We start from the raw sequence: 26,185 nt of genomic DNA, 5'->3' as shown, positions 1-26,185 counted from the left end.
AATATAGTTTGGAATTCATGAGATCTGTTCATCCAGCCATTGAGCTATTTACTCAACATATATCCATGGAGCCAAGCATTGTGCAAGCCCCTTGAGGTCAAGGGTAAGCTGACCGTACTCCCTCTTCCTACAGCTCGGTCGAGTGGGAGAAACTGGTATTAATTGAGTTGTCACAACTGATGGGGAACTGTAACTCTGCTATGGGCTGTGTGAGGGTGGTTTGCCCTAGCCTGGAGGGTAGGGAAGGCTTCCCTGTGGACAAGACACTCAGCAGACTCCAGAAGGAGAAATGATGTTCCTGGAGGAAAAGGGGTTGAGAAGAGTGCCTTAGGCCAAAAAGAGCATGTGCAAAGGTCCTGTGGCCAGAGGGGACATAGACACATGAGAAACTTACAGAAAGCTGATATGACTGAGGTGAAGAGCAGAGATGAATGCAGCATATGAATGGCTTGCAGAGGCAAGTAGATCTAATGAGGTGGGTGGGAATGGACAGAGTAGGGACCTATAAGCCAAGGCCACAAGTTTTGATTAGGTCAACTGGCTAATTAGAGTGTGATCTCAGGCCTCTCATAATGTGAAGCAAGGCTACCTGGGCTTGAGTTAATATATCTAAGGGGCTTAGAACAGTGCTTGGAACACAGCATACCCTAACATACTAACATTATTATTGTTTTTCCTCTTGCTGTTATCTTTAACACAAGTAGCTCTTACCAGACAATCTCTAAGTACTTTTCAATTCAGAGGTTTCAGGTTTCCAAAAATCCTTTCTGAGATTTTCATAGTAACTCTCACCTTTGAGAAATGCCGTGAGACCATTGGACTCACTGAGTACAGGGTTGTTTTACCCACATGCGCCTAGGGAAAGCTACAGCATGGGATGGAATGACGAAGGGAAAGCATATACAGTAAGGTGGGGTGGTGGTGGTCATAGTTGGGCCCAGAGAGGGGGGCCAGGAATTGTCAAGGTGTTATTCCAGTGCTCATAACTCCTAGGTTCAGGAGGAGGTGATATTGAAGCAGAGAGTTTCTGGGGGGCAGACACTGGCAATGACTCTGGCAGGACATGGACAGAGGGTGGAACCACTGGATCTGGTGACCCGCATCTCATAGTTCCCAGGGCCTTGGAGCATCCTCCTAAAAACTGGAAGGAGCCTGAGTTCCACATGCTGGAAATCATTCCAAAATAGTGATGTTATTGGGACCAGACCCCTCCTGCCAACTGTTGAGTGAGTACCTTGGCTTTGGTACTCCTGCACACTCGTGCAGCACACAGCTGCCCCATCGGGGTGCCTGCTGCAGACAAGCTCTGGGAAAGCAGCTTTGGGGGTGAGGGAAGGGGGAGGTAAATGCAGATCATGCAGTCCAGCAGTGGCCATGGTGATTTGAGGTGGAGCCGAGAGAAGTGTGAGCATCCTCATCGGCTGAGTGCAGGAGCCTGGGGAAAGGTGGACCAGGGAACAAGAGATCCAAAGAGAACAGAGCCTGGTAAGGACTGGCACTGAGGGGCGGCTTCCAGCTTGGGCCCCTCTGTGGCCCAGAGAGCCTGCCGACCCCTGCCTCATGCTCTCTCACCTGCATCTGCTGTCATCACATCTGCCTTGAAACAAAGCCCCATCAATAGGACTGGGAAATTGGGCAGCCCGTGTGGCTCAGTGGTTTAGCGCCTGCCTTCAGCCTGGGGCGTGATCCTGGAGACCCAAGATTGAGTTCCAGGTCAGGCTCCCTGCATGGAGCCTGCTTCTTCCTCTGCCTGTGTCTCTGACTCTGTCTCTCTCAAGAATGAATAAATAAATAAAAATATTAAAAAAAAATAGGACTGGGAAATGGAAACAGGACTGATGGGCATGTGCTGGGAAAGGAGGGCAGTGTGTGGTCCTGTAAGTCTGCCCATCAGGAAACACTTATTGAATCCTTGCAGTGCTGGTTTCCAAAGCAAGACCCTGCACTGTCTGCATGAAAATAAAATACCAGAGGGAATTCAGATTCCCAGGCCTCTGCCTGGACTTATAGCAGTGGAATCGACATTTTCCCCCTGTGCTCCTCAGTGACTCTTAGGCGACCTAAATTTTGGGACCCACCAATAATGTGATGCAGGCCACTGGCAGTGGGGACAAAAGGGCCCTGGCCTTCAACTGGGAAAACAGCATCTGGCACAGAAAGAGAATGAACCGGCTTGTGTGCTGGGAAAATCCGGGAGGGCTCTGCAGAGTTGGCGTCTTTTACTCCAAGTGTTCTGTGAGGCAGGGGGTGGACAGCAGTTACATGTGGGGCTGGGCGGGGAGGGGCACACAAGCTTGGCTTTCAGACCTGGAAGGAATTCCGGGAGCAGAAAGGCAAGTAAATTAGGGCAGAGGTGGGAATTAGTGTGCCCTGTTCAAGGAATATAAAATAGCTCAGCTTGGAGGGTCAGAGGGTTTGTGCAGGGAATTGAAAGAAGGGACAGGGTTGGGAGTGAGCTCGGGCTAACTCATGACAGGCTTTGAAGACCAGAGGAAGGAGCCACCGCATTCATCTCTGCAGGCCTTGGGGAGTGCCCACTTGGGGCGGTGCAGGGCAGGTGGGTGCTGGGGACAGAAGTACAAACAGGGGGATCTCTTCCCTCCCTGAGCTGGCAAGTGCAGTGGCAGAGACAGACATTTGCATGAGTAAGCATCCCTCTAAGGGAGCCTCAAGAGAAGAGGAACATACACAGTCCTTGACCTTCTGCAGGCTTGGGGTGGCCTCCCAGGCAGCGCAAAATTCCTTGCCTCTTGTTTTCAAACAGAAAACACTCTATACTCATAACTGGTAGGCAACGGGCTGGGCCCACCGGAGGTTTCTGAGCAAAGGAGGGACATGACGGAAATCACATTTTAAAAATAGTAAAAATTGGCCACAAGATGTTAAAAGTGAATGCAACCTGGTTCTCAGCTCCCTGTTAGTGATCCACTGCTTCTCTGCTGGGCATAGATCATCCGAGATCTCTTCCCCTGCCACACTTTCCCCTTCATCCACTTGCAATTTCAAGCACTTGGAAGCAGGCACCAGGTGGTCTGGGATGTGTCCTCAAGGGCCGATGGGCCTTTATCCGGGCCTGAAGGAACCACTGGAATCTCTGCAGTCTCCCAGTGAAGTCCCTTGCCTGGCTGGGGTCCTCCGAGGCTAGCGGACCAGGGAAATGAGCTGGGAAACAACCGTGGAGACATTCACCTCAGGGGGAAGGTACAGAGGGGGTAGGAAATCAGACTGACTTGCCCGGCCTCATTTTTCCTTATCGATCATGCCCCGTTTAATTCCTTTTCCAGGCATTTGGGAAAACAGAAGAATGGCTTACGGTTTACTGATGTCAAAGTCTGGGCCATCGAGGGTTTGTCTCAAGGATGAAAGGAAGCAACTAGGGTGGATTTTTTTTTTTTTCCACTGTTGCAACATGACCTTGAATATGCCAGTTAGACTCTCAGGGAATAATAACATCTGTCCTCTTTCATTCCCGGGCACAAAGAACGGGAATCCGCACGGGGATTTCTGCAGGAGGGATACACGAAAGGGGTTGGGGTCGCTCTACTCTCCAAGTGTCTTCTTATCATCAGGCATCGCGGCTTTGTGGGGTCCCAGACTGAGAGCCCAGTGGTGGAACAGAAACACGCGGGACGGAGAGGTTCTGGACTGCCTGTTCAGTCTAAGCCGGAATTATGTTCCATTACCTGCTACTCAGGAAGTAGCAATCATTTTACCCCAAGGAAAGCCCGAATGGATTGTAGGCATCTTTAAGGCATTGCCGCTCAGCTGTGGGATGCTGGTGACTAACCGCCACCAGGGATGTGGTGCTGACCAAGACGCTCCCGAAGGCCTTTCTGCCTTGTTTGGCCCACAGAGAGAATGGGTTTGTGATGCCCCAGCCATATATTTGTGGAGACTTCTGGCCAGATCTAGAATAGCAAGGTGCAGACAGAGAAGAGGATGGAGCTCCCTGCGCCCACATGGAATCCCCCACCTCACCTGGGCTCCTAACACCGTGTGAACTGCCAGTCTGAGTACTAGAGGTGACTTTGGGCTCGGCCACCAAACACGGGCCCCCAGAGAGCACACAGGCCTTGGGAGAGGGACACTTCTTCTCAGTCCAGGAGGTTAAATTTGATGACCACTTAGATCTTGTCATCCGGCTAATGCTTACCAACTTCCAAGGCTCCCAGGAAATCGTAGTCTTGGATAAAGTCGGCTTCCTTGCCCTCCATGGCCTGTGAACTATCCTAGCACCTCCCTGGTGTATGGAGACCCACTGCTAGTGATCTCCAGCCCCCTGGTGGTCTCTGAGGGGCCGTGGCTCATGCCCTTCCCCTTCATAGATAAAAGGAATCTATACAAAGACACCCCCACTCCCACCCCCAGCCACACTTACAAAACTCCCAGGTGTCTGCACTTGGCCCTCTGTTTTTCTAGGTCACGGTGTTCTACATTCTCAGAAAGCTGACCCCAACTACAAAACAAACTCTTCTCTAGCCTGACCACAACCCACATCCTGGACAAGCTCTGGACAGAGCCCCTTGAGAAACCTGCCACCTCTGGCTTACCTGGCTAAAAGTCACCCCCCTCCTGACACCCTGACTCCCAGGGGCAAAGCTACAACCCTCTCACATATTTCAAAACCCCTCCAAGTCCCAGCCTGACAGAAACTTCGGGCCAGCATCTCTCTTGATGCCTGGCCCCTCTCCTCCCTTGGAGAGTAAATAAATTCTGTCCTGCTTATTGCTCCCCTCTTGGTGCAATTCTTTGCCACCATGCCATTGGCCACTGTCACAGTCACCCCAACATCTGTGTTGGTGAAACTGGTCAACTTCACTTCTTTCCCCTTGTTGCTGCAGCTGAGTTTGTGAAACAGCAATAGCTTCACAAGGTAAGGAATATAGATGGTAGCAAAGCAATGAGGCAGGGGCAAGTGGTGAGATAACTCAGGGGTGTCCTTGCTGACAGCAAGGACAAAAAGGACCCCTGGGAAGAGCCAATATCTAGTAGAGTAGTCACTGCCCCCACCTGTGATGTGAGGAGCTGAGGAGGGCTACTCCTTCATCATGCCACTGTGACTGGTCCCTGAGGACCACAGAGTAAGTCCATCCATTGAGTCATGGAGCGGAAGCCTCTATATGAAGGGAAATTCAAATTATTCCAATAGGCATTACCAAACACATACAACATGCAATTTTTCTGTGCTGGGCTCTATGGACCTAGCCATATAGAAGGGCAGTAGGCTACTCTAGGGCCATAGTAACAAAATACCACAGGCTACAGGGCTTTAACAACACAGATTTATTGTCTCATCTCTGGAGCCTAAAAGTCCAAGATCAAGGTGTTAGCGCGGTTGGTTCCTTCTAGGGCTTCAGGGGAAGGATCTGTCCCAGACTTCTCTCCCTGGCTTGTACTTGGCCAACTTCATCTTCACACGGCCTTCTCCCCACGTATATGTCTGTTTCCAAATTCCCCTTTTTATAAGGATGTCAGACATGTTGGTATAGGGCTCACATTAACGACCCCATTTTGATGACCTCTATGAAGACCTTGTCTCCAAATGCTATGGTCTGAATATTTGTGCCACCCCACCCCCACCCCTGCAACCCATATGTTGAAATCCTAACCTCTAAAAGTGATGGTATTAAGAGTTGGGGCCTTTGGGAGGTGCTTAGGTCATGAGGGAAAGGGGCCTCAGGATGGGATTGGTGCTCTGATTCAAGACTCCACAGTTCCCTCACCCTCCTGCCACAAGAAAAGACAAAGAAGGTGCTGGCTAGGAACCAGGGGGAGGGGCCTCACTGTTATGTGACCCCACTGATCATGGACTTCCAGCTTCTGAAATTGTGAAGAATAAATTTCTGTTGTTCACAAACTACCCAGTCTGTGCTAGTTTGTTATAGTAGCCTGAACTAAGACACCAAATGAGGTCACATCCTGAGGGGTTAGGGCTTCAACATAGGAATTTGAGGGGGGCACGATTCAATCTGCAACAGAGTGTTAGATGAGGAGGATTACATATCAAGCTAGTTTCAGCCCTTTACATCACTCAGAGATCAGCCCAAATGTCCCTGGAGGATGGAGTGCATCCATTCCGGGGAGGGACAAAGGAGAGGCCTGCACAAAGGTTGGGCTCCAGTAGAACACTACGGAGTACAGGTGCCTCTGAGGAGCCAGGGGACAGCACAAGATCTCTAGTGGAAATGGAACTGGATAGGAGGAGAGGGTGAAGGAGATGCTGAAATCACTCTGGGAGACCTGCCGTCCTCCAGCCAAGCTCTGGGCCCAACAGATAGTAGCTTGTCCCTGTAGAATCACATAGCCCTGGAAGGCTCAGATTGATGGAAGCTCAGTGGTCATTTGGGGCCAGGAGTCCTCAGGCCTGACTGTACATTAGAATCACCTTAGGAGACACTTTAAACATTAAAGCCCAGGCTCCATGCCAAGCCAATTAAATCAGAATGTCTGCAGGAATGGCAGGGTGTCTGTAGGTTTCTGAAGCTCCCTGCCCTGCTCCCCTTCCTCAGTTGAAAGCAGAGACTCGGTTTGGGTAGGCACTGGGCACAACACACACACACATTTACATATACCACACACATGTGCACACATGTGCATGCACCCACACAATCTCCCCCTGTTGGGTCACACATGAAGTTTGTGTCAAGGACAGAGATTGACCAACTGAGCTAACGGTGGGTTTCCAATCTCAGTTCTTTCACTGCCTGTGTCCTTCAGTGATACCCTGGATAGCCCTGGGCCTCTGTTTCCTCCTAGGAGAAGAGGGCGGAGCTCAACCAAGTGGACTAGAGAGATGGTGCAGTCCTTGCAGCTCTAGGCTTCTGATTCTGCACCACTGAGAGTGAAATACATGCACTGACAGTCAGTCCAAGAAGGCTTTGCCTGAAGGCTACTCACATCTGCCATCTAGACCCTTCCAGACCTTTCCAGGCCCTTCCATGCCTCCCCAAAGCCAATTTCCAATGTTCCAATCGGCAGGGTCACAAGACAAACATTTCCTGGGAGGCAGGTGATTTCTTTGAAAGGCAAGTTGTCCCTAAGGCTTGTTTCTTGCTTGGACCACAGATTCAAGAAAGCCACAGGTAACTTCTTGACAGCAAGAAATGGTGACGAAGTGGGAAGGCTTTCTAGCATCAGGTGGGGTCACCCTCAGTGGGCAACAAGAAAAGAGATAAGGTGGTGTTCTTGCGTTGGCATCACTTAGGAAAATACATCCTTGGGGAGCTGGAGGCCGAACTGTGGCTTGACAGCAGTACACCTTCTCACCTAATGCTATGTGGAGATTCCAGCTCTCCGTATTAATTCAGCTATCAAGTGTGTTCTGCTAGTTGTTCACGTCTATAAATATTTGCCAGCACTGCCAGTGAGCTGTCCCCACTGTGTATTTCCCTCATTACTGCAACAACTGTTCCCCATGCAGGCATCGTGAATACAGAATGCCGTGGTTAGAATGTCTTCTCTTAGGATAGATGTCCAGATGCCACATGGTTTCAGTGAAAAGGACTTTGTGGGAAAACACAGGAGGCAAAGTGTTGCCCAAGCAAATCCATTTGTCATTTTACCAAAGGGCAGAATGGCGTATTCCAAGGAGCCAGTGAAGTTGTTTTGCACTCCTTCTGCCTTGTTCCTCACCACCTTGGCAGATACGTAACTAATGCTCTCACTCCCCGCAAAGGAATCAATTTTATTTATTCCTTTCTGTCATTCTTTAAGCACACCATGCAAGGTCAGGGAACATGAATCAGCATGGTCAGCTCGTGGAGTTCAGTCTAGTGACACAAGTAGGGTAAGTAGGTAATGTGCCATAAGGGCAAGTGAAAATGGCCAGAGCATGACTATCTGGAGGTGGTAACCACATGGAGGTAGTGGGCTATGATGACAGGCATAGAGGGAAAGACGCTACAGGTAGGAATCTCAAGGGAAAGTGGAACACAGCAACCCCGTGCGGTGCTGGCAGGAACATTCTGGTAGTTGGAGAAATGCCATGTCTCAGCTTTGGAGGACATTGGCTGCACAAAAGCTCTGCCTTTGGGGGTTGGGGTTGGGCAAGAGCAGGGCAAGCCCAGGTGAGAAGTGACCTGTGCAAAATGACTCCTAGGACCCACCATGTGTGTTCTTCTCCGTGGCATGGTTTCCCCTACCTCAAGCATCCAGAGACCCCATGTGTCTCAGTCTCTGTTCTAACCTTCAGAATCCATTCCGACTGTGGGGCTGAGAAGTACATGCAAGCTAAGATGTGTGGGAGCAATTGCTCCTTGAATGGCCACTTCTGGAGGGTTGCTCCTAGAGAGATCCAGAGAATCAGAGAGAGGCACTCAGGAAGCCAGGCAGAAACTGCAGGACACTTGCCACACACTGTGCCTAGCAGGGCTAGGTGCCTAGCAGGGCTCCCTGGGAGCTGCCCAATGTACAAATAACAGTTACAACAGGCATGGAAAGCTCAGGGTCGCTCCCAATTGACCAAAAAACTAACACTGTTCTGAGCACTCACTGTGAACTGGGATCTTCCATAAAACATTATCTCTTCATAGTCATTAATTCATGGATTTCTTCACTCATTCACTAAATAAATTTTTGTTAGGCAGGGACTTTGTTGTGTGAGTCACTGTTCTAGGCATTCCACCTTCACCTGAGGCTCTTGCGGGGTGTGTCTTCCCCCTTCTATGCCTGCAGATGTCTACTTAGCATCCACAGCCCACTTCCTCCAGGTGGTAACCACCTACAGATAGTGTTGAATAAACAAACAAAACTTCCTTCTTTCACTGAGCTTACATCCTAGAGGAGAGAGCCAGATAATAAATAATAAATGAGAAAAATTTATGGAATGTCAGTAGCAGTAAGTATTAGGAGAAAAATGAAGCAAGGAAAGACAGTCTGAAATGTTGGTGTGTGTGTGTGTGTGTGTGTGAAAGCAATGAGGGAAAGAGCCATGGGCTCTCTAGGGTGAGAGCAATCTGGGTAGAGCTAGCCAGAGGTGCAAAGGATTGTGGACAGGAGAGCACCTGGTATGCTCTTTAAGGAGCCAGTGTGCCTGGAGTGGAGTGAGATGAAGGCAAAAAGCCTAGGGGGGTAGTATGGAGGACGCAAGCCCTTCCAGTCACTGTAACAACATTACCTTTATTTGGAGTGAGATGGGACTCATTGGACAACATCACATTTCAGCAAGATTGCATTCCTCCTGTGTTCAGATGAGACTGGGTGTTGCGGGGAGGCTAGGCAGGCAAGGACAGAAGCAGGGAGACCACAGCCGGCTCTTGCAATGACCCAAGTGAGAAGCTTGCTTCAGGATGATGGTACTTGTGCTAAAGAAAGGCAGTCAAATTCTGGATATATTTTCAAGGTGCATTTGCAGTTGGACCAGGTATGGAGAGTGACAGAAAGAGGTATCGAGAGTGAGTCCATAGATTTTTTTCCTGAGCAACTGGAAGAGTTCAGTTGTCATCAACTGAGAAAGGAAAACCTACTGAGTTGCTAATTTGGGGAGAAGATGTCAGGATTTTAGGTTGGGTTGTATGAAGTTTGGGACGACCAAAAGCTATCCAAGGGGTGGGGTGGAGCTAACAGTTTGATTGATGCGTCTGGAGGTCAGGGAGGAGGTCTGGGTGGAAGACAAATATTTGGCAGTCAGCAGCGTAGAGATACTATAGGAGGCATGATCCTGGAAGAGGTCATCTAGTGCATGAGGCTTGACAGAAAGGAAAAAAGGCCAAGGTCTGATCAGGGGCTCTGGGACATCTCAGGTTTGGGGAAAGGATTGAATCAGCAAAACAATCTGAGAAAGCATAGCCAGAGAAATCGAAGGGCAGGCAAGCCTGTGATACCACTGAAACCTTGTGAAGGGGGCACATTAAGCAGAGGGGTGACTGCTCTGAATGTGGTCTCGGCACTAACCTCGAGATTTGGCAATGTGGGTCATCGTGATCTTGGAGTGGTATTGGGGTGAGGTCAAGAGTGTGGGAGATGGTGAGCTGACACCTCTTTTATGCAGTTCAAGGGAGCAAAATGGAGCAGGAGCTGAAAGAGGAAGCAGGGTCGGGAGAGGGTTCCTTGGGATGGTGAGAAATCACAGTGACTTTGCAGGGCCTGCTCTGATAAGTGCTCCAGATTCTGTGCAAGATCTCAGGCCAGCAAGAGAGGGGGTAAAACCTGCTCTGTCCAGCTCAGCTTTGTTCTGTCCACTGTATCTTGCTAGATTTCTTTAGAAATCTTCCTAAAACCCTGAGACCCAGAAATTCCACTCCTAGGCACACAATCAAGAGAAATGTACAGCTATGTGCACCAAGAAATATCTAAAAGAATGTTCACTGTGACAGTATTCATAAGAGCCCTAAACTGGAAACCCCAAATTTCCATCAATAGTAAAATGGATAAAGAGATTGTGATGCATTTTTATATTGAGAATGAACTAAATTATTCTTGCCCACAACATCATGGATTAGAGCTCACCGATTATAAGGCTGAGTGACAAAAGCCATACGCAAAACAGGAAATACCATAATATTCGGTTTATACATAAATGGAAAAACAGCCAAAATAAACCTCTGGTGATAGAAGCCAGAAGACCGTCTCCTTTGGGGTGATGGTAAGTAATCAGGAAAGACCGGCGTGTGGAGAGGAGGAGGTTTGCAATATTCTATTTCTTTATCTTGATAATGGTTTCATAGGTGGCTCACCTTATAAAAATGCATTCAGATTTACAGTAATAATTTATGTATTGTCTCAAATATTTTTAATGTAATAGGTGTTTTTGTAATTTTGAAAAAAACAAACAAACAAATGTACTTCCTATAACCAGAATCCATGGAGCTTTGTAGACAGCCTGACCTTCTGCCCTAAAAGACCCTCCCTTTTACATCTGTTGAAAGTTTTCCTCCCCTGGGAAGTCCCTCCAGACCAGCACAGCTTGGTGCCAGGTGCTCACATTCTCGAAGCCCCGCAGAGCTGCCATGGGTCCCGCGCACAGGTGTGTATCCTACATGTACCCCCGTTATTTTCTGGAAGCAAGCATATATGCTTGCTACTTTGCTGTTTTCTTTACATTTCCTGGAGACACATAGCAGAGTCTCCTTCCCCTCCCTCTCCTCCTACACACACACACTCACAAACACACACACCTGTGGAGGCTGAGAAAATTAAGGCCATTCCACTTTGAGTTCAGCGTTATCACAAGTGCAGCCATCCCAGGCCCCTGTGAATAAGAGCTGAACTTTACCTTACTTCAGTTATAGGAAGAAAACAGCTTGCAGCTTAACGTCCTAGAAAGCCCCTATTAGAATGAGAACAGAGCCCAACCCAAGGGCAGGAAGCCCCTATTAGACTGAGAACAGAGCTCAACGCCCTTGAAAGCCCCATATCAGAATGTAAACAGAACCTGAGAAATTCCTCCACCCCTTCTGAAGATCCCCTAGACCAGCTTATAAAAACTAAGCTGAAACCCACCTCGGGGTCCAAGTCCCTGCTCCGCTGTGTCGGGTATACTTGGACCCAAGCTCAAGCTTGTAAATAAACCCTCGTGTGTTTGCATCGGGGTCGGCTCCTTGGTAGTTTCTCGGATTCGCAATCTTGGGCACAACACCTACCTTCTTTACACACTATACACAGATGTTTAAAGTGTGTCTTGGGCTTTGAGACAGAATCAGCATTCAGAACCTCTTCTTCCAATGAGAAAGTGCCAAGAAAGGGGCTGAGCTTGAGACCCACACTCGGGCTGGGTAAGGTGGGTACTTGGTCATCTCTCGCTTCTTCTCGTTGGACTCTTGGAGCAAACATGTGAGGCAGCCCTTGGCTACCATATGCTCTCTGTCCTTTCTAGTTCAAGATTGGATGAATCACTGATCTTGCTTTTGGCTTCTTTCTCTTTCTCTTTCTGTTTTTCTTTTTTTGAGTAATAACTAATGAGCTGTTTTCCCTGAAAGCAATTTCTCATGTCTTTATTTGTCAACAATGTTCCAAGGCCAGAACAATAGGAACCATAAACTCCAGTCTACAAAAGAGGCATATTCCCATTTCACAGGTGACAAGTCTGAGGACTGTGGAGGGTGACACACTCTGGTTGGGTGATGTTAGGTGATGTGCCCTGATGTCAAACAAAAAGCCGGATGTGGGATGGAAACTAACAGCACAGAAGGTTCTCAGACTTCTGCTGCAGCCATTCAAAAGCTTAAGGCTCTGAAGTGAGGGAAGTAAGATCAATTCTTGCTCTTTTCCCAGCCTCGCTTCTTCCCTGGAACTTCTTTTTTTCTCTTGTAATTCTTCCTACGTACTTGTGATTAACTTTCTACCCAATTTAATATTTCAGCTGAAATTATCAGGCACGTAATTTGGTTTTAATTTTAAAAGGCTACATGTAGACCTGATCCTTTCTAGAAGGTACTTGTAATGTGAAATTAAGGACAAGACTCCAGCTTTGAGGCAATGGCTAGAGGAATAAGTAATGGAAAGTTGCCTTTCACATCTCACTCATTTTAGACACATTCTAATTAACTTTGCCAGAAAAATAATTGGCTGAGATCGGGTCGATCTGATTGAGGATCTAAATAACCTCGCTTGAGTGGTATTTATATTTCAGCTTCTGGTGTTGGTGAAGCTGGTATGTGGCTCGAATGCTAATTGTACACTACGTGGGGACAGAAATAACACCAAGTCCCATCAGATGATATCTACTTGCTCCCTAATCTTGTAAATAGGTGCATAGAGAATTTTTCAAAAGTTCATTTAACATGAATGGCTTCTCAAAGCTCATTTTAAGTTGGTTGGTTGGAACTTGCATTATTTCCCTAAAGAAATACTATGCTTAGTGGTTAACTTCACTGGTCATGGTAATAATAATAGCAAAATTCATCTAAGCTCTAATGTAGCTAAAATAAAAGTATTTAGAGTCATTGGTTCTGGGTGGCAGATGTCATCTAGCTTAGGAGAAAGGAAGAAAAGAAGAGGATGTCCCTCATCCCATGTCCTGGGACAGGAACCACCCAGTCAGTGTGCAGAGAGAGAGGCATCCAGAGTGATGCCCAGGACAGAGGCTCAGCTGAACAGGTTGGTGAAAGGCGGAAGCAGATGGCCATCAGCATTGGGTCGATGACCTGGCCCAGCAGACTCCCATGGTTGCCAGTGGCTTAGAAAGGCTCAGACAAGAGGAATATATAAAATGGCTGAGATGAAATCCAGGCATGAGGACTGGTAGTTGAGTTAGCATCTAAGAACTGACTTTGGGACCAGGGCAAATTCTGAAGCTAAGTTGAGTAACTAAAATATAATCAAAATCCCACAGCAGGATTCAAACGAAGGATCAGCCAGGACTGAGGACGGGGCGAAGGGGACAGTGAGTAGGGGGCACAGGGTAAAAGGAGCAAGGGCAGGAATCAAGATGGTTTGATTACAACATTTCCTTCCATGTGAAATCTTTTCCTTTCCTACTCTTTAAGAGAACTATGTTTTAAGCATAAAAAAATCAAAGACATTTGTCTTTGGCCTTCTGCATTTCTTGCCCTTCTGCCCTCCTCTCCACAGACTCTGGGTAATGGGATCCTGGTCTGAGCCACTCTCAGCTCCTCACTGCAGCAAATTACTCACGTCTGCTTACCCTGTACTTAAACTATTTCTTCACTTCCTTGTATGCTAGAAGCTCCAGGCTCTCAGTACACATGAAATTACCATCCTGGTGGAAGAAAGGACTTAGACTGTGAAGGAAAACCCTTCCAGAAAGGTTTGCATTCTGAAAGGATGCTAGTTAGCCCAGAGAAATCTCTGACGGGTGAGATCCAGGCCATGCAAAGTGAAGGCAGTGGAGTGGAGGGTGTGGAGAAGGGAGATGATGAAAGTTTTTAGGTAGGGAGAGTTGACCCATCTAAGAGTCTGTCTTTAGCTTTGCCCTTTTGAGTGGGTGCTGTTTGCCCAGCTTCCCTTCCTCCAATTCCAAGGCACAGGTTTCCGACAAGTGTTGGATTTTTACTGCATATCCCACTGCTATCATAGAGACTAGATTATACTGGAGAAGGGAGGACAGGGATATGAGGATAGCCATCGCCTAAAATCTATGGAGTACCTCCTCGGTACTCCTGGGGACTGGACACTCTTCTAAGTATTCTATATGCAAACTGAATGTTTTTCTTTATGCTACTGAAGACCTTAGAGTTGCCCGGTGGTTAAATTTTTATTTAAGCACTTCCGTTTTTTAAAAAGATTTTATTTATTTATTTGTTTGTTTGTTTATTTTTGAGAGACACTGAGAGAGAGACAGAGACATAGGCAGAGGGACAGCAGACTCCCTGTGGGGAGCCCAATGCAGGACTTGATCCCAGAACCCCAGAATCATAACCTGAGCCAAAGGCAGATGCTCAACCACTGAGCCACCCAGGCATCCCATAAGCACTTCCTTTTAAAAGTATTTTTATTTTGTTTTATGGATGCCCATAATTTATTTCATCATCCCTCATTTTGGTATTTAGGTTATTTCCAATTTTCATTATTTATTTATAAGAATGCTTCTTAGACGGGCACTTGGGTGTCTCAGCCAGTTGAGTTTCCAACTCTTGGTTTCCACACAGGTCATGATCTTGGGGTCATAAGATCGAGCCCTACATCAGTCTCCACACTCAGCATGGAGTCTGCTTAAGACTTTCTCTGCTCCTCCCCACTGCTTGCTCCCTCTCTGTCTCTCCTTCAAAGAACTATTTTTTTTAAAAAAGATTGCTTCTTACATTTAACAAATTAACATTTAGAAACTTTGTTTACCCAGTTCTTATTTTGCCTTTTAACTTTATTATGGGCTTGCATTCAGAAAGTTTGTTTTTAATATCTTTTTCCTCTTACATTTTGACCCCCTTCACCCATTTTCCCCTCCCTGGCAACTGCCAATCTGTTCTTTGTATCAAGAACTGGTTTTATCTTTCTTCGTCTGACTCATTTCACTTAGTATAATGTCTTTGAGTTCCATTCAAGTTGTCACAAATGGCAAGATCTATTTTTCATGGCTGAATCGTGTTCTGTTGTGTATACAGTTGACTCTGCATAGCAAGGATTTGTATTTTGCAGAACCTCATGGGTCCACTTGCATGTGGATTTTTTTTTTACAATACAGTACTTTAAGCATATTTTCTCTTCCTAATGAGTTTTGCTATAGCATTTTCTTTTCTCTAGCTTACTTTATTATAAGAATATGATGTATAATACACACAACATACAAAATATGTGTTCATCAACTCTTTGCTGTTAGTAAGTCTTCTGGTCAACAGTAGGCTATTAATAGTTCAGTTTTGGAGGAGTCAAGTGCTACACAGATTTTTGACTATACAGGGGGTTGATGTCCCTAACCCCTGCATTGTTCAAGGGTCAAATGTACATTTACATTCATATGTCAGTGGATATTTAGGTTCCTTCTGTATCTTGGCTGCTGTCTAAATGATGGGTCAGTGAACACAGAGGTGCAGATCTCTTTTCAAGTTAATGTTTTCGTTTTCTTTGAATAGATACCCAGGAGTGAAATTACTGGATTGTATAGTAGTTCTATTTTTAATTTTTGAGGAACCTCCATACTGTTTCCATAGTGACTATACCAATTTACATTCCCACTAAGAGTGTACAAGGGTTCCTTTTTCTCCACATCCTCTTCAACACTTGTTGTTTCTTGTCTTTTTGATAATAGCCATTTTAACAGGTGTGAGGTGAGATCTCATTGTAGTTTTGATTTGCATTTCTCTGATGATGAATAATGTTGAGCATCCTTTCATGTACTTATTGGCCATCTATAAGTGTTCTTTGGGAAAATGTAATCAGATCTTCTGCCCCTTTTAAAATCAGATTACATGGGTTTTCGGGGAGTTTTTTGTTTTGCGGTAAATTGTTTTGTTTTGTTTTGTTTTGTTTTGTTTTGTGTAGTGTGAGTTCTTTTGAATATTAGCCCCTTATCAGCTACATGCTTTGCAAATATCTTCTCCCATCAGTAGGTTGCTTTTGCATTTCACTGATGGTTTCACTTGCTGTGCAGAAGCTTTTTAGTTTGATGTAGTCCCACTTGCTTATTTTTGTTTTTGTTTGATGTCAGATTCAAAAAATCATATGAAGAAGCTTATCACTTATGATTCTTCCAAGAGTTTTATAGTTTCAGGTCTTTGTCTTTATTTTAAGTAAATTTCCTGTATAGTATAAGATAGCGATTTGAGTTACTTTTTTAATTTTTGCATACGGGTGTCCAGTTTTCCTAAGACTATTTATTGAAGAGACTGTTTTTTCCTCATTGTATATTCCTAGCTCCCTTGTCCTAAATTAATTGACCATATATGCATGGGTTTATTGCTGAGCTCTCTATTCTGTTCCATTGATCTATGTATCTGTTTTTATGCTAATACCATGCTGTTTTAATGACTACATCTTTGTAACATAGTTTGAAATCAGGAAAGAAAATGCCTCTAGTTTTGTTATCCTTTCTCAAGATTGCTTTGGCTATTGGAGTCTTTTGTGCTTCTATATAGGTTTAAGGATTGTTTGTTCTATTTTTGTTTAAACTTTTTTCAGGGATTGCACTGAATCTGTAATTATGTTAGGTAGTATGGACATTTTAAGACTATTGATTCTTCCAATCTTTAAGCACAGAATATTTTTCCAGTTATTTGTATTGCCTTCAATTTCTTTCGTTAATGTCATGTACTTTTCAAAATAGAGGTCTTTCATCTTCTTGGTTAAATTTATTCCTCCGTATTTTATTCTTTTTGATGCAAATGTAAATGGGACAACTTTCTTCATTTCTCTTTCTGATAGTTTAATGTATAGAAATGCAACTGATTTTAGAGTATTGATTTTGTATCCTGCAACCTTACTGAATTTGCTTATGAGTGCTGTTTTCTGATAGACTAGAGTTTTCTATATAGTGTCATGTCATATCCAAAGATCGACAGTTTTACTTCTTCCTTTCCAATCCAGATGCCTTTAATTTTTTTTCTTGCTGAACTACTCTGGCTAGGATTTCCAATTATATGTTAAATAAAAGTGGTGAAAGTGGGCATCCTTTTCTTGTTCCTGATTCAAGAGAAAATACTTGCAGCTTTTTACCACTGAGTATGATATTAACTGTGGGCTTGTCATCTATAGCCTTTATTGAAATATGTTTTTCCTACACCTGATTTGGCAAGAATCTTTGAATCATTGTTTAATTTTGTCAGATGCTTCTGAATCTATTCAGATGATCACTTGATTTTTATCGCTCATTTTGCTAATGTGGTGTATCACATTGACTGATTTGGGAGATTTTTGAACCATCTTTGCACCCCTGGAAAAAATCCCCCTTGATGATAGTGTATGATCCTTTCAGTGTATGGTAGAATTAAATTTGCTAATGTTTTTTGAGGATTTTTGCATCTATGGTTATCAGGGATATTGGCCTGTAATTTTCTTCTCTGGTGGCATCCTTGTCTGGTTTTGGTATCAGCATATTGCTGGCCTCATAAAATGAATTTGGAAGGGTTCCCTCCTCTTCTATTTTTTGGAAGAGTTTGAGAAGGATTGGTATTAATTTTCTTTGAATGTTTGGTAGAATTCATCAGTGAAACCATCTGGCCTGGGACTTTTATTTGTTGGGAGGTTTTTGATTACTAATTTAATCTCTTTACTAGTAATTGGCCTGCTCAGATTTTCTATTTCATCATGATTCAGTCCTTGTAGAGTGTATGTTTCTAGGAATTCATCCCTTTCTCTAGGTTGTCCAATTTGTTGGCGTGTAACTGCTCATAGTAGCTTCCTATGATTTTTTTTTTGTATTTCCATTGCATCAGTAGTAAATCTGTTTCATTTCCTATTTTAAGTAGTTCAATGCCTAGCATCTTTTAAGCCTCAGTGTGAAAAAGGCACTGCTGTTTTCCCTTATATTACAGTGAGGAAACCAAGGCATAGAGATTAGGGAATTTGGACGCAGCCATGTTCCTAAACCATGACAAGGCCAGGATTTGAACCCAGAATAGCTGTGTCAGGATTTGACCCAGAGCCTGCCCCTCTGATTATGGCTATCTGATGCCTATACAACAGCTAGAGCCAAGGCGGCTCACAGCATGGTGCTGCATGGCTGGCAGCTTTTCTAGGCAGGACTCTCTGTGTTTTCTAGCCAAGGTAATCTGAAAGTTGAGAAATGAGGATAAAATAGAAGGGAGAATCAGTGAAGAGAAAAGCAGGAAGAGAAGCAGTTGGCAGAAATGAGTGAGCTCAGATTTTAAGTTGTTAATTAAGTCAAGATGAGTTAAGTTAATTAAGTTAATAAGTTAAGCAGAAAGGTGAAAAGGGTGGGTTGGGGAATGGCCAAGCAGCCATTTCCACAGGCATAAGACAAGAATCTTAACTGGACAGAACCTGGAAGATCAAGTGGGAAAAGGCTTTGACATGTGGATGGGATTGACACCCTAACTTGTCTAGCAGCAGGAATGGGGTGCGGGTGAGGTACAATGGAACAAAGATCTGAGGAGGAAGGCAAAATAGAGAGGGGGCGGGATCAAATGAGAAGCACACACCTCCCTGGAAAGGTAAGTTTTCTTCAAAGAGAAGAATCAGAGGTTCATAGAAGCTGAGCATGCAAAGGAGTGGTTGTTATTACATGAACAATCACTCCTACAATGTAATTGTGCTCTGACCTCGCCAGGTGCCTGCACTGTGTAACGTATTTTATATGCATTATTCTAATTCTCAAAACCATTCAAGATAGAGGCTGATACTTCCAATGTACTGATGGAAGGAAGTAAGGCCCAGAATGTTTAAGTAACTTGCCCAAGGACATACAGTTAGGAAATTACAGAGTAGGAATCTGAAGTCAGGACTAGCTTGCTGCATTAGTTAGGACACAGGCTAAGTAACAAAGATACCTAAAGAACAGTGTGTCACATAAGATGGAAGTTTCTTTCTTTCTTTCTCAGGTAACAGACTGGGGGTCAGAGGCCCAGGAAAGTGGGTGGCTCTGCTGCACAATGCCATTTCAGAGACCCAAGCTTCTGTCATACAGCTCTGTGATGTCTTTGGGTGCTGTCCCATCTGCGTGGTTGAAGCTGGATCCTTACAATATCCACGTCTTTACAGCGAAGATTACTATCTGAAGCAAGTAGCCTCACTGTGAATAAGATGACCTTTAACAAGATTGCTGTTGCTCATATTTATTTGCCCAGACTTGGTTATAATTTCACATCAGTCTGATAGGCAGGCCAGGAGATCTAGTCCAGTGGTCATGTGCCCAGATAAAACCAAGGGGCTCTAGAATTTAAGGAAAAAGACTTTGAAAGCTTTTGAGATTTTGGCTACATGATGTTGCTTCTGGTTTTACAGGTGAGTGATGGATCCCCAAGAGGCGTTGTGGTAAATAGCATGGTGTTTGGGCTCGGGGTGACAAGAGGACCCTGACAGGACAGAGCTGTGGTTTTGCTGAATGAAATGACCACCAGGTTTCTGTTATTGCTGGAAGGTATTTTTCCATGACTCAAAGAGGTGGCAGGGGGAGTTCCTTATTTTCTAGGAGATATTTGGCTCATAGAGAAGGTTTAAGAGACGACCTTGGTTGAAAATGGCAGAGGGAGACTCACATTCTTTAAGTACTAACATAACTCAGAATCACCATGAAAAAAAAATGTAAGTACACAAAGTATAAGGAAAAAGATGTAAATTTAATTGTTATTTCACCACTCAAAGATAACCCTTGGTATATCTTTTTCCCAAAATTTCAATCCTAGCAAAGATACAATGTTGTATCTTGCTTTTCTCCTGCACAGGTATGGCCATGAGTGACCATTTTTTCTTTTTTCTTTCTTTCTTATTTTTTTTCCATTGAGGCATTTTATTTGCATGTATGAATTACATCCCTAGAAAAAGAATCCCAGGATTTTCCCTCCTGTGTGTTTTCATCTTGCTTCTTTATGGTCCATGATGCCAGCTGAGGGTGTCAGTACAATGAAACCAAACTGACGGGATGGGAGCAAATTATTCTGCCATTTTTCTGGATCTTTCAGTTGTACATCAAATCTGGGGCTGATCACTCCACACTTGTTTAACCTGCCTGTGAGGTTCACAACAATTTTCCCAGCTCTGTGATCATCGATGATTTAAAAATCGCCAATGTAACCATGCTTCATCATCACAGTGAGAAATCGGACGATGACTTTGGAGCGTGGCCTGATAAGAACCTGGCGTTTGCCAGGTTCTCTTTTCAGCATTGTTAATGCTTTTGAGAGCAGCTGCCAGGACGTTCATGCACACCATTGTGGCAGCACGGAGAGATGGCGGAAAGAGGACAGGAGGGACATTTTTCTTTCTGAGGAAAAGAAAAGTTTCATCATCATCATAAAAAAAAAAAAGCATCATACTTGCTTGTTGACTAGAGGGCAGGGCCTGAGCTGGGAAGGATAAAGAGCAGGGCAAACTGATGGGTGTGCACCATCCCTGACTGTGCTGCTCTCAATTCTCAGAGTTGTCATTTCCAAGATGTTCTTCTGTCTTTCTAGGACTTAGGAACCATTGCCTATTTAAGCCCACAAAAGAAATATAAACTAAAATGCCAGGGCTGAGAGGGGGCAGGACTGAATATCACCTGGTCCAACTCCTTATTCCTCAACCAAGGGAGGCTCAAGCAGGGTCTGCCACCTGGGATCAAAAGGACAACGAGCAGGTAGTCTCTCCATGCCCATGCTCTGTCTACTTATAATCCACCCTCCCAGGAATAGGAATAGGAAAGCCCCACACCCTCTGAGCTGAGGGCAGCCCAATGGTAGGCCAACCCTAGTCTCTGTGCTCTCCTCCATCACCATGCAGCCAAGAGGGGCAAAGACAGCCACCTCAGTGCTTCAGTCCAGACTGTAGTGGGTCCTGTCTTCATTCTTAGGCAGACAAGTGGTCCATGTCTTTCTATCTAGTACCTGGAACACCCCACAGCAACGTGGAATCACTTGCCTTAAAATCTCCTAGACAGTGGGATCAGCTTCCTTTCCAGGGGTAGGTTGGGTGGTTCCAGATTTGGAATGGCCCTAGATTTTGGTAGCTGAGAGCAGAGCATGGGGATATGTCTATCCTCACCCTTGCAGTCATTGCCTAGGCCATGTTGAATCTTAGGACTGAACTCATCTATTTTCTTGACTGAGAACAAAATCCTTAAGCCACTCCTTTTAGTATAATCCCTTTCCCAAATTCAGGCTCAGTGATGGGCTCAGGGTTCTCTTCAGTCTTTGTGCGCCTTCTGTGAGGATCTTAGCTCTCTCCAAAAAGATAGGGTGAGCTAGGGAGGAAGGAAGCACCCTCCTTAGCCCCTAGAACCATTGCCAGCACTTGGGTGGTGCAGCCCTTTTCTGTGTCTCCTAACTGGAATGCTCATGGCTTCTTCTGAGTTGATAACAACGGCTAACATTAAAACAGTGCTTTCTATGTATATGAAGTCCTGTAGTGCTGTCTGTCTGTCTAGGAGAGCACTAGTCAAGCACTTTGCATCTATTCAGTTCTCAATCTTCACAGCAAACTATGAGTTGGCTCCATTATGATTCCCACTACAGAAGACAGTCATTGTTAGATCCTACAGAGTCACTTGCCTACCTTACTTCTGACATAGAAGATCTAGGTCTATGGAGACAACAACAGCCTTTCATCTCCTATGGCTTTCGGTTGTGTTTAACCAGTAAGGAGAAGGGAGAGATGGAGAAAATGAGATTGTACAGTTGCTCCTGCAAGACGGCCCTGGCTGTGTGTCCTCTTAGACTGAGGATACCTGCTGCTTTCGGGGCTCTCTCTTCTGGGCTCTCACTCCTCATCCTTTGCAGCCTAGGATGGTGGCAACTCCACCATTGCCAGCCCTGGGTTCCTGTACCAGCCCCTGGGCGTCCCGATAGTCTGCCCACAGGAATGAATTCCTTTGTAAATAGCCCCCTCCAATTATCCTAATTTAGGTGTGCCATCTGCTCCTGCTGGAACCCTGACTGATAAAGGCCCCATGATATTTGCGAATTTACCCAAGATCATAATACATTCAGGAAGGGGCAGAGCTGGGGTTTGAACCCAGGCAGTCTGTATCTGAAGTCCATGCTTTTAGCCTCTACATTAAAATCTCTCAACAAAGAAAGCACTGGTCCGGAACTCAGGCTTGTGCTCTTCCACCAACCAGGTGTGCAGCTTTGAGCAAAAATTGCTTTGGCTTCCGTTGTTCAGCATAAAATGAGTCTGTTGCAGCTCCTTTCAGCTCTAACATGCTATAGTTTCTGATTCCCCACTCTCTCTCAGACCTGTGTTTCCCAGAGTCCTTCTCTGCTGTTAGTTGTTACTATGAAAGCTTGCATTTAACTACTAAAAACAACTGAGAACACAATTTGTAGGGGCAATGTTGCACTAAATGAAGTTGTACTCTGTTATAAAAGGTGTTCTGCCTCAGGAAATCTCTCCTTCCTCATTATAGTGCAAATATGGGTCCCATCTTGCTCCTCTTGTTTATTTATTTTCCTTCTCTCTGAACTCCATTTAATTAAATAACATAACAACAAAAAAAGCTTTATTCATGGTAAATCGCTGCAGTCTTCATTCAAAAAATGCTGAGCATGCCAAAAGCGAGCAGGCTTCTTATTACTGTAGCTTAGCAAACCTTGCGCTCTTTTTTATAAGCATCAAGTGACTGAATGCCAGCCATGGAAATTAAGGACTGGTTTTGATTAAAGAGGTGGTGAACAACCTGGACCAAATGCAAGTTGGTTTTGGCTACTAGGTCAAAGATTTTGTTGACTGAAGACCACCTAGGGACAGTTTCATTTTTTAATTTCCCTGGGAGTTGGGCAGGGAGAGTCTGAGCAGAGCCAGAGAGGCTGCAAAGGACAGAAAGGGATACAGAGGCAGGTTGTAGAGACTGTGGGGATCTGGCATGGGGGATGGGGAATGCAAATTGGGGAGATTATGTAGACACAACCATCTCAAAACAGGATGGCTCCCAAGTAACCCAGCCCCCATACCCATCCCAATACTAAAATAAAGGAAGGCTGAGGAACACTAGATTTGATAGCATTTATTCAAAATGAAAAATATCAGAGTCTTAGTGGACCACAAGTTCACAGAGGTGGTGATTCTTCAAGACAAAGTCTAAACATTTTAAATTTTCACCTGAAGTTGCATGGCTTGGGCAAATCCAGGACTCAGACTAGGACCTGTTTACTGTAAAACCCATTCTCATTTCTTTTACTATTCTCTCTGCTTTTCTGTGTGTTTTAAGTATTCCATAATAAATCATAAAGAAAAGAAAAACCAAAAAGGATCATCAAGAAATCTCTAGATCAACCGGATTGGAGATTTCCTCATTCCATATAACACACTGGGTGATCTTGCCAACTTGTGAACAAGTTTTGAGAGAGTCTCATCTAAAAGGGACTTAAGTCTTATCTGCTCCCCAATCAGTAGAGCTGTCAACCATTAGACATTGTGGAGTGTGGGAATCCAAGAGCCAAAAAAAAAAGACTCTGACAAAGTCCATTCTCCGGGTGTCCTCACATCATCACTATAGCATCCCAGCAAGACGGTAGTCAGTTTGAGGTAGGATTTTCTCTTTTCCTAGGCTTGCTCAATAACCAGAGGAGGTAAACTCACAAGACCCAGGCATATTGGGTGTTTTCTCCTGCTCAGCACAATCAGCCCCATTTGCCTGACTGCAGTGAGGTGTCAACACTGTAGCATCACCAGGGATGAGTCTGCCTAGGGCTGGCAAGTGGCCCACTGAGCCTCTGCCCTGCATGCCTGGCATGTGGGAGAGAGGGAGATGTGCCTGTGACTGCCAGCCCGCATTGCCTCCACGGGGGCGGGCAGCCACAGCGGGGTGCTTAAGCGTGCTGACTCTGGGTCACAGAGACCTAGGACTAAGTCCACCTTAACCAGCTCTGGGTGAGTTGTGGAACCCCTTGAAGCATTGGTTTTCTTATCTGTAAAATGAAAATAATAATAGCGCCTGTTCCATGGCTCCAGAGCAGTACTGGAGGTGACACAACAGAGCATTAGCAGGGAGCCTGAGGCATGAGGAATGGGAGTTTTTATGCATACAGAGCTCAAGTGTCCATTCTTCCTGCCTCCCTGGTGGGTGGGGGAGGGGGGTAGGCTGTGGGTGTTCTTCCCACAGGGTCTTCCACTTTAGGGATGCTCCAGCCAACTCCCAGCAGCCAGCGTCGGCATCTCTTGGCCTGAGGCCCTTTTCTGTAGCCACAGAAGGTCAGTTTGCCCCTAGATAAGGCAGGACTGGAACAGTCCTGAAACCCTGCACCTAAATACTGCAGCACCTCCTCCACCTGCCATATTCTTATTTATTGGGTCTCTCAGGCATATCGCTCATGTGGACCACAGACCTCACATCTTTCTCCTCCTGCCTGTTTGGTGGCTGCCACTGTGTGCCATCAACAGCTACTGTGCACAGCTGTGACCAGTGCTACAGCAGGCACAAAAGAACCCCTCCCCAAGCTCGGAAGCCTAGGAGGTACCTGCTGTGGTCCTGGAGGCAAAAGCTTCCCTGCAGTCACCCATGGTGGTAGCTGGCTGCTAACAAACCCTTTATTTGTCCCTCTGTCTCCCAAATAAACCACTTGCACTCAAACTCTTGCCTTGGGGTCAGATTGGGGAGTCCAAACTAAGACAGTTGGTATTAGAAGGCCCTGGCAATAGATCCTAGGTTTTGGGTCATTTGTTAGTTGGCAAAAGGACATGGTTCTTGGTGGGGTGTGGGGAGGGATACCCCCAGCTTGCTGTAGCACCACAATCAGGAAGACTCTCTTCTCCTGTGAATACCTGTGCTACGTGCTGGTTATCAAGCAACTGCAGCCCAGCCTAGTAACCTGCCACGTGCTGGGAGTAGATGGATCTTCCAGACCCTGCCTGTGATGCTGCAGCTGGGACTCTCAACATTACATTTCCACTCTGCCAGCTGCTCTTAGCTAGGCTCTGGGAGGTCATGGGATCCTAGAGGGAAACTGAGGGCTGGGTGAGGAAGAAGGGACTTGCTCTTTCCTGCTTGCTTCCCATCACTGCCAGGGTCACTCAGCAATGATTCTTCTTTCTGGAGGTGAACCTGGTTCCAATAGCAACAGCTGCTTCCAGTTAATGATTTTTCCCATAACCAGTTTAATGGCATCCCCTTGGACACACCAATACCAGCCAGTTGGTGTCCCCTACTCAGAAAAACTCTTCCCTAGTCTTATCATTTTAGTTGCTTCCTGCAATTACTACCTCTGTTGGCCATACCATAGTGAAGGTGGCCAACAGTTCTGGTTTGCCTGGGACTGAAGAGTTTCCCAGAATTCAGGACATTCAGTATTGACATTAGCATAGTTCTGGGCAAACCGAGATGATTGGTATTAATGTTCCCTTCTTACCTGGCCAGCTTCTTAATGCCTGTTTTGAAGTTCTCTATATTAAATTTTCTGTGTAAAAATAATTGGTATGGTTTATAACTTCTGACCAAAGCCTGACTGGTACCAAATGCAATGCAGGTGCCAGAAAGTACACTGGCTTGCCCGGTATCACTAGCATTTGGGTAGTGGCAGCCATGGTGGAGATTACTGGGAATTGTTAGGTGTATAAATGCACTGAAAGAAGATAATAGCAGACCCAGGTCAGCCAACCATTGAATTGGAACCAGAAGGTCTCTGTGGTAGCATGGAAAAGGACTGTCACCTGCTGGGCCCAAGTGGCACATCCTGCTATGAACATGCTTTGGATCTGATAAAAGTGTGGCAATGTCTGAATTTATGGCCATGGCAGGTATCCTATGCCAAAGTCTAGGGCTCAATAAGGAAGAGCCAGATCCAAGGACCTAGAATGGGACATCTGGGCAGATGTTCTCAAGAACCTTCAATACTTAGATTTCCTGGCCCTCTCTGGCCTTGCAGAAGAGGCCCCCACCCCTCCTTCTAGAGGACAGCAGCTTCCCCTTGCCCCAAAGTGATTGGGGTCTCACCTAAGGCAGGGGCCTTATAAGATGAGCCTTATAAGCCTTCTCAAGACTTCCTCCCCCAGCCCTCACAGCATCTGGGCCAGAGGTTGGCAAACTTTTTCTGTAAAAGGACAAATAGCAAATATCTTAGGCTTTGCAGGCCATGCAACCTATGTCATAACTCCTGCACTGTATCACAAAAGCAGCCTCACTAATATGTAGATGAATGGGTATGGCTGGATTTCTAACAACACTTTACTTACAAAAACAGGCTGCATTTGACCTATGGGCCAT

At 45.5% G+C, this 26,185-nt stretch overlaps 1 pseudogene; it reads right to left on the bottom strand.

Annotated features, from left to right (window-relative positions):
- Positions 1-19,793: 19,793 nt before the first annotated feature.
- LOC112927417 (small ribosomal subunit protein uS8-like) lies at positions 19,794-20,223 on the bottom strand (annotated as a pseudogene).
- Positions 20,224-26,185: the final 5,962 nt, after the last annotated feature.

Source organism: Vulpes vulpes, chromosome 4 (genome assembly GCF_048418805.1).
Source record: "Vulpes vulpes isolate BD-2025 chromosome 4, VulVul3, whole genome shotgun sequence".
In the NCBI taxonomy this organism is placed as follows: Eukaryota; Metazoa; Chordata; class Mammalia; order Carnivora; family Canidae; genus Vulpes; species Vulpes vulpes.
The sequence above is the reverse complement of the archived record's forward strand: the minus strand, read 5'-3'. Positions and strand labels throughout refer to the sequence as shown.